General features: G+C 36.3%; 1 long non-coding RNA gene across 1 annotated transcript; it reads left to right on the top strand.

Moving 5' to 3' along the window:
* Positions 1-1,528: 1,528 nt before the first annotated feature.
* Positions 1,529-5,520, top strand: LOC104229790 (uncharacterized). Its single transcript, XR_011405083.1, has 3 exons — positions 1,529-2,249; positions 3,659-4,850; positions 5,308-5,520. It is a non-coding gene; the product is annotated as an uncharacterized lncRNA (long non-coding RNA).
* Positions 5,521-8,246: the final 2,726 nt, after the last annotated feature.

Genomic DNA, 8,246 nt, shown 5'->3' with positions numbered 1-8,246 from the left:
CCCACCTGGAGAGCAAGGGAATACAGTTAAAGTTTTGACAATCAGGCACCCACTTGGAGAGCAAGGGAATACAATTCAAGTTTTGGCAATCAGGCGCACACATGGAGAGCAAGGGAATACAGTTAGAGTTTTGGTAATCAGACGCCCACCTAGAGAGCAAGGGAACAGAGTTAAAGTTTTGGCAATCAGGCACCCACCTGGAGAACAAGGAAAGCAGTTCAAGTTTCAAAGGAAGACAACACAGGTTTCGAGGGAAAACAGTTTAAGGTAACAAAGGGAATACAATTCAAGTTTTGGTAATCAGGCGCCCGCCTGGAGAAGAAGGGAATACGGTTCAAATGTTGGCAATCAAGTGCCACCTGGAGAATAAGGGAATTCACTTCAGAATGCAATTCAAGTTAGCAACAAAAGAAGTTCGCGGCAAGAATGCGAGTCAACAGTCCGAGATGATTAACGGAAGTTAGTCATAATCCAGAATAAAAAAAAAGAAAGGCAAGAAATGAATCCAGATGCAGAAGTTAATGAAAATGTGAGTTGCTCAAGATATGACTGAAGTCACAAGAATGGTATGTCCGATTTTGGTCCGAAAAGCTGAAGAAGAATGAACTAGCACCTGCAACTAGTAAGCGTCAAAGTTCAAATCCAAAGTCTTCATGAAGAACCATTCAAGACTCAAGATCAAGCTTCAGAAGACTTATAGATAGGAATCTTGTAACTCATAGTTGACAGGTTTAGTTAGTCTTTTTCATTTTTTGATTTTTGATGTAATAACAGGACCGCAGACTGGAACCTCGGCGGAACGGCACTTCGACCGGCTGTCCACCCCAGTATACTCCATCACTGTTTCTACTTCTAAACTACACGTGGCCCGATTCCTTTATAGCCAAGGATATGTAGGCAGCTCTGATACCAGGGCTCAGTCATATTCTCTTTTCTCTTAGTTTTTGGTCTCTCTAAATAAGGGTCGGGTCAAAAAACTTGTCTAGTCGTTCTTTGTCTGAAAACTTTTCGCGTTCCCAGTCAAAGAGGGACAGCTATAGACATGTGATTTTTGACCCTCCCCAAGATTTTTTATATTTCAACATGTAAATATTTAGTTTAGGCCTAATATCTTTATTTCAACTAATTTTGACTCTTTTACTTTATTTTGTCACAAAAAAATAAAAATTACAAAAAAAAACATTTTAGTTTACGTATCTTTCATAAATTTAAATAAAAAATATAAAAAAATAGTACCTTATTTTTATTTTTATATAATCTTGAAACACAAAAATAGTTTCATGTTTTAATATAGTATTAGTTCAATTAATTAAGATTAGTTTTATATATTTTATATTATAAATGGTATATTTAGAAGGAAGAATTAGTTTTGGGTTGATTTATCCCATTTTAATCTTGTAGTTAATTTTTTAGTCTTTGGCCCAATTTTAAGGCCCAATAATACCAAACTCATACCCCTTGACCTAAAAACCCTCTTTGTATAACCAAAATTAGACCTATACTACCCTAGACTCTAAGACCCTAGGACCTAAAAGCTAGACAATCCGCCGTTTCTGAGGGGGGATATACACAAGACCCTTGAATATTCTCCTTCTTTTATCAACAAAAATAAAAAAACGCCGAAGAGACCTAGAGTTAGACTTTGTCAGGCAGCCGTTCTTCATCATTTTTTGGAGAAACGACTCTGCACAAAAATGAAGAAACCATGAGGACCCTTCTTCTTCTTTCTTGATAAACTAAAACAAAAACCTAGAACCCTAGCCTAAAAAACTAGCCGTCTACTGTTACTGCTGTGACCCCAGCCCGCCACCAATGACCTTGAGTCGCTGCTTCTCGTTTCACCACTCTCCGCTGCCAAGAAACAAACACACACATACAGGACAGAACCAGATCTGACCGGAAACGTATAGCTCCGGCGACCTTTCAGGTTTGACCCTCTCAAATAGCAGGCTTCTTCGAAAAATAGAACCTTGATCGAGTATTCTGTTGAGGCTCTATGCTCGACGTCGTCGCCGGTTTGAGATTTCCGTCGTCGTCTCCGGGTGACGAGTCTGTTCGTTTTCAATCTCATATAAGTGTTCTTCTTGTAAATCAGTTGGAAGATTTTTGATGTTCTAGAAGTTATAAAAGAAATCTCAAAGCATCAAAGGAAAATTTGACTGAATGTATACTGTGAATGCCTCTTAAAACAAAATGAGAAGTCAAATACGTTTACAAAGTTTTCTTCATAGCCTTCTTCATGGGATCAGGTACTGTCTTAAACGAGGTCAAGCAAAAATATTTTTTATTTAAATAATTACAAAAAGTTATTTCGTTTGTTGCACTCCTGTGTTATACATGATTTTGCATTCAGATCAAATGTTCCTTTGCTGAAGTAAACTAATTCAATTATGATTATTGTCATTATTATTATTTTTTTATGCCTCATTTAGTTTTAGTTGTTTACAGGTTTGAGTTTGAACGCTAGTTTAAAGGAATGTGCGATTTCATTTTTATTTGTTTTCGTTCGTTCATTGTTTTATGTGCGCTCCAGTAGGTCGGGTCATCGGGGTTGGGCTTTAGTGTGATGTGATGAATGTGTCCTATTTGATTATTATTAGTTTAATATATCAAGGTAGCAAGGTAGTTATTAAAATGAATATTCGTAGAAAGGCCTTTAGGCGCGTTTAAAATACCATCGTGATTATGTATACGTTCGCATAACATAATTACGATTCTAAAAACTAATTTGGAGTATGTGTTCGCATAACTTCGATCAAATTCTTCTTGATAATAAATTGGTTTTAATAGGCCGCTAAATTAATTTAGGTTTATATAGTCCGAGGTGTACCATCCACAATTTAATTATTCATGCCCCTCATATTAATAACCTAGATATAAAGATGATAAATGTTCGTAGTTTACTTTAGGCACGTTAATATACCATCGTGATTACGTACACGTTCGCATGACATGATTACGATTTTAAGAACAAAACCGGAGTATGCGTTCGCGCAACTTCGGCCGAACTTTTTTAATAATAATAAAGTGTTACTAATTGTGGACACGTTTGCGCGACATGATTTTTGACACGCCAAACAAATGGGTACACGTGCGCGTGATCCCTTTCAAGATAATTTCTTAATTAAAAGAGGCAAATGCACATAGGTTCTAAAATCAGTAACCAATTAATTTGTTTACGCCAAGTATGATCAAAGCGACCGTGTTAGAACCACGGAACTCAGGAATGCCTAGCACCTTCTTCCGGATTAACAAAATTCCTTATTCGGATTTCTGTGTTCGAAGACATAAACAGAGTCAACTTTCTCGATTTAGGATTTTAAACCGGTGACTTGAGACACCATAAATTATCCCAAGTGGCGACTCTGATCTTTAATAAATAATCCTGTTTCGATTATCACTTAAATTGGAAAAAAACTCTCTTATACCCTTTCGGGGGTAGTAAAAAGGAGGTGTGACAAATAGTATGGTTGAACTCGTAATTGAATGGATTGACAGACGTTATGAGTTTTGTCAGGTTCCGAGGTGCGGGCTCGGTTGGACTTTTTGATCGATTTTGGGCTTTTGATTAAAGATTCGATCTTTCAATTGGAATTGGTTCCTTTAGCATTGTTTGATGTATTTGAGTTGTTTTTGATTAGTTTCGAGTCGTTCACAGGTCAGAACGCGCGTTATGGCATTCTTGGAACTTCGCTTGGCTTGCTTGGTGTCAGAATTGGCTTGTATAAGATAAGTAACTCTTCTAAACTTATTGCTGAGAGTATGAAACCCCGAATTATGTGTTATGTGATTGATGTTGAGGTGACGCACATGCTAAGTGACGGGCGTGTGAGCGTGCACCTTGTAAGTTGTGACTCTGTTGTTTCCAAGGCACTGTTTAGTGGCCCAATTTGTTGATATTTGTGTTTTTCACCATGTGATAAAGTAACTGAGCTGTACATCATGCTAGATATCATGTTTAAGTTTTATGCTGATGTTGTTGGGACCCCAAGCGGCCGTTTCTTGCTATCATCTTATTGAATTCATTGATATTTCGTACTCAGTCACATTCATGCATTCATATCATATCTTAGTTGTTACTTATTGATATATCATATCATTGTCCCGGGTCAGTTTTCATGACATTGTGAGCTCATGGGTGAGACTGGAGAGATTGATGACTGAGTGAGGCCGAGAGCCTGATTATGAGAGAGAGTTATGGGATTGGGCTGCACGCCGCAGCATGTTTTATTGATTATTGAGTAAGGCTAAACTGAAATGAGGATGCAGACTCGTGGAGAAGATCAGCTTTGGTTTGAACCCAAGAGTTTGAATACTTCTCTCCGTCAGACTTAAACTGAGGGTTTGGAAAATTTTCTTCCCTTTAGGCGAATAAAAAGTTCGATACCCTTGTTCCAATTATTCCTTTGATTGGATCATTAGCTAAAGCAAACTTTTGTACCGTATTAGGAATGAACCATTTCTTTTATTTTTGTGGAAAGAGATTATGTTCAAGTAAGCAAATATGTCATGGTTCTAGGGGCCTGATTGATTTATATCATGATTGGCTTGTTATAGTGATTCGGCTGAAGGAGCCCCTCCAGAGTCTGCCTACTACCAGTGAGCGCAGTTGATTATATTCAAGGATGGATCTTCCCTTGGTACGAAGATGGATCTTCTCCATGAGGCTGGATTAGCATGTTTCCTCGGTACTGGGTGACTTATAATCAGTGATGTATATATTCCGAGATGGATCTTCCCAAGGCCGTATGAGCCATATACAGTACCGAGTGGTTGATTATGATGAGTGGAAGGTGTGATACAGTAAGGCTGAGTACTCTGAGAGTGTGCGTACATGATTCATTTCTGAGGTACATGACATTGACATGTATATATGACATACATGCATAGAGACGCATTTTTCTCATGATGTACGGTATCACATCATTCATGACTTTTTACACATATTGATATGTGGGCATATAGTGGTATTTCACACTTATTACTTGGAAAGGAAATGAAAGATTTTTATCGTGGAAAGGATTTTTATCGATAAAGATTTCGATAAAGGATTTGGGCTTTTACTGATATCCTTGAAAAGAGGAACTATTTTCAGAAAACTATGCAAAAGTTGAACATTTTTTTTATCTCTAAGATTGTTTCCTTTGTTTATATGCTCTACGTTGTATGAACTGTTGTTGGTTATTGGTGTTGGACCCGACCAATGTTCCAGCTCGTCACTGCTTTCAACTTGAGGTTAGGTTTATTACTTTTTGAATACATGAGATCGGTTGTACTCATACTGCACTTCCTTCACATTGCGTGCAGATCCCGGATGCCGATGTTGCTGCGTTCGATGGTTGCTGGATTCGAAGGCGTACTTGCGTTCCTGCTGTAGCTGCCTCTTGTTTACGATAGCCTTAGATCATAAAAATTCTGTTTATGTACTTTTCAAACAGAAGACGTATTTTCTTCATATCAACTTTTTAAACTCTATTCTTAGAAACTCATAATTTGTACTTCCAGACCTGGTCCTTGGGATAGATCCAGATAATTCATATTGGTTAATTGACATTAGAAATATTTAAATTAGATAGTTATCAGTTGGCTTACCTAGCGGGTTGAGATTACGTGTAATCATGACGAGTGGATTTTGGATCGTAACAAATATGAATAGAAAATAAAAATCCTGAAAAATGTTTAAAATATGGTCTATGGTCTAGAAAAGCCCAAGTAGACCTTCATTTATAAGCACAAGACTTCAAAACAACTCTTCTAATATAAAAGTTTACTATATTTTAATCTATCTTTAAATTCTATTTTTATTTTATAATATTAGAATAAAAGATTCCTATAGCTAACTCAGCATGTATTAAGGCTGACGCAGTACACAGTCAGCTACGTGTCCGTGGCTAAATGCAATTGATGTAAAGGAGTTTCATTGATTATCGTAATATTCTTCCTGCTTCATGTGATTAAGAACTAGGAAGATTTTAATAGGGGCTATGTTTAGATCGAGTTCTTTTAATTTATTCATTTATTTAATTTATCTTTCTTTTTCTTGAGGTCCGAATTGGGGAACGAGACAGAAAGGCGTATTGGACATCACTATATAACATAGACAAAACAAAATACAAATTGCTAATCTCTATATTTTCTGTCTGTCCTTACCACAGTTTAATTAACTAATTAATACCACCTAAAGGGAAACGAATGGTCCAGGTTGTCGTGGCCACCTCAATTAAAACCTCTTTAATTTAATATACATAGTCTTTAATCTTTCTAAACATGGAAATATGTGACACTAACATCGAATGGGAATCAATACTTACAGCAATTAAGGATTCCAAAAGAGGTTTTCACTCTTTTAAATATTCTCCATACTCTTGTATATGCCTTTGCTACATAAAAATGTATAAAATATGTATTTAATATGTATCTATTCCTATATGTGTGTGTATATATATATATATATATAAATATAACGGATAAAAATATTTTCTCTTTTCATTTCCGCACAGTACTTTTCCTTCCTACTCACTTTTTCAATGATTATTTTGTGCTAATTAATTCCCTGTCTTGTATGTTTATTTCATCACAACTAAATTGACACAATCGATTTCTTCCTTTGCAAAATATATACTCATGATATCAAGTTATCAACTACTGTCTTTACGCAATATTCAATTTTGAAGTCTAATGCGGCCGACACATTTGTGGTTTGAGTGTGTATGTCCACAAAACAATTTTTAATATGAACCCAGAAAATAAATAAATTAATTAATGAGTTGAATCTTGTATCTTTATGAAAATAAAGGAAGAGATCAAATTTCTCTGCCGTTGTAATTTAGTAATAATTTATATCTCTCTTTACACTTCTCTATTGAAATGTGAGATTGATGATAGGCTATAATTATATATTTTAGTCGCTTATTACACTTTAATTTACTGTACTTTAATTGAGTTTGAACTTTAATCGCTAGTGTTTTGTACTAATGGTGTGTTTTATGCCTTGTAGGAGTGATTCCGAGCTATGTAGATGTTATGGAATGAATTCAAGTGTTTTGGAGCTTTGAAGTCTAAATAAAAGCCCAAAGAATTAAGTCGGGATCGTGTTCGGGGATCAACGGATGATAGTTAAGAACGAACGAAGAATCGAGTAGACATATTGCACACTGTCTAGTAAAACACACATAACTTTTTTCTCAAAAGCCCTTTTGGGCTCCACAATATATGGTTGGAAAGCTAAATCAAATGGCTACAATATTCATGTTTTACATTTTTCCAAAATCCGAACAGAACAGGGTAAAACGTACGCGGAAAGTGTGCAGCCGCGCACTAGCCGCGCAAATGGGGCAAAACATTAGTCAATATGCGCGGCCCATCCGCTGTTGATCCGTGGCCGCGCACGTCTATCCGAAAAGAGTGTCCTTTTTCGCATAGGAGAAGGTATAATTATTTGGGCCCAACTCTACTTGGTATATATACATGGAAAACGGTATTTTGAGGACTTTTGACATAATTTAGACCTAAGGAGGCTAAGGAGACCGGGGATTCGACCTAAGGAGACAAGAACACACTAGGAGCAAGCCGGAGAATTCTTCTACGAGTTTTTCACTTCCTTCTTCCTATTTCCATTATTGGTTATGAATTCTAGTATTGTAGTTTTGCATACTATTATGAATAGCTAATTTGTTATCTAGGGTTTTGATGAAACCTATTGGAGGATGATTTTCCTATTAGGTTAACATAGTTTTGCCGTAGTATTTTCTCTATTTGTTCAACTACGTTATTATTGTGGTTGATTGAAGAGCTCTCAATCGACTGTGCCTATTTAGAGTGTATTACTCGGGAGAGAGTGCATATTTAGGTAGTTGTTGAACAACATCACTCCTAACATATATGAGGGATCAATACGAAGGGTTTAAAGGTGGGATTAAGGATAACGAAACCTTAGGTGCGATCCGAGTGAGCCATACTTAATGTCAGCTAGCGTAATTTGAGAGAATATATCTAGTAAATTATGGTAATTACTCGGAAGAGAGTTGCGATAGTCAGAGCGCTCATGATCGGTAGATAATACTTAGGCAAATTTATAGAAAACGTAGCGGGAAGGATTCCGACAATTGGGGAAATTATGACTCTAGACCTCCTTAATCTTGTCTCTAACCCTTAGTATCTGTAGTTATTAATCTACTAATTTAATTTGTTAGTTAATTAGATACAAGAATCTTAATATTTATAACATAGGAATCGTTCGAACTTGT

The sequence above is a fragment of the Nicotiana sylvestris genome, chromosome 2 (assembly GCF_000393655.2).
Source record: "Nicotiana sylvestris chromosome 2, ASM39365v2, whole genome shotgun sequence".
Lineage (NCBI taxonomy): Eukaryota > Viridiplantae > Streptophyta > Magnoliopsida > Solanales > Solanaceae > Nicotiana > Nicotiana sylvestris.
Note: the sequence above shows the minus strand (reverse complement) of the source record. Positions and strands in the feature narration are given on the sequence as shown.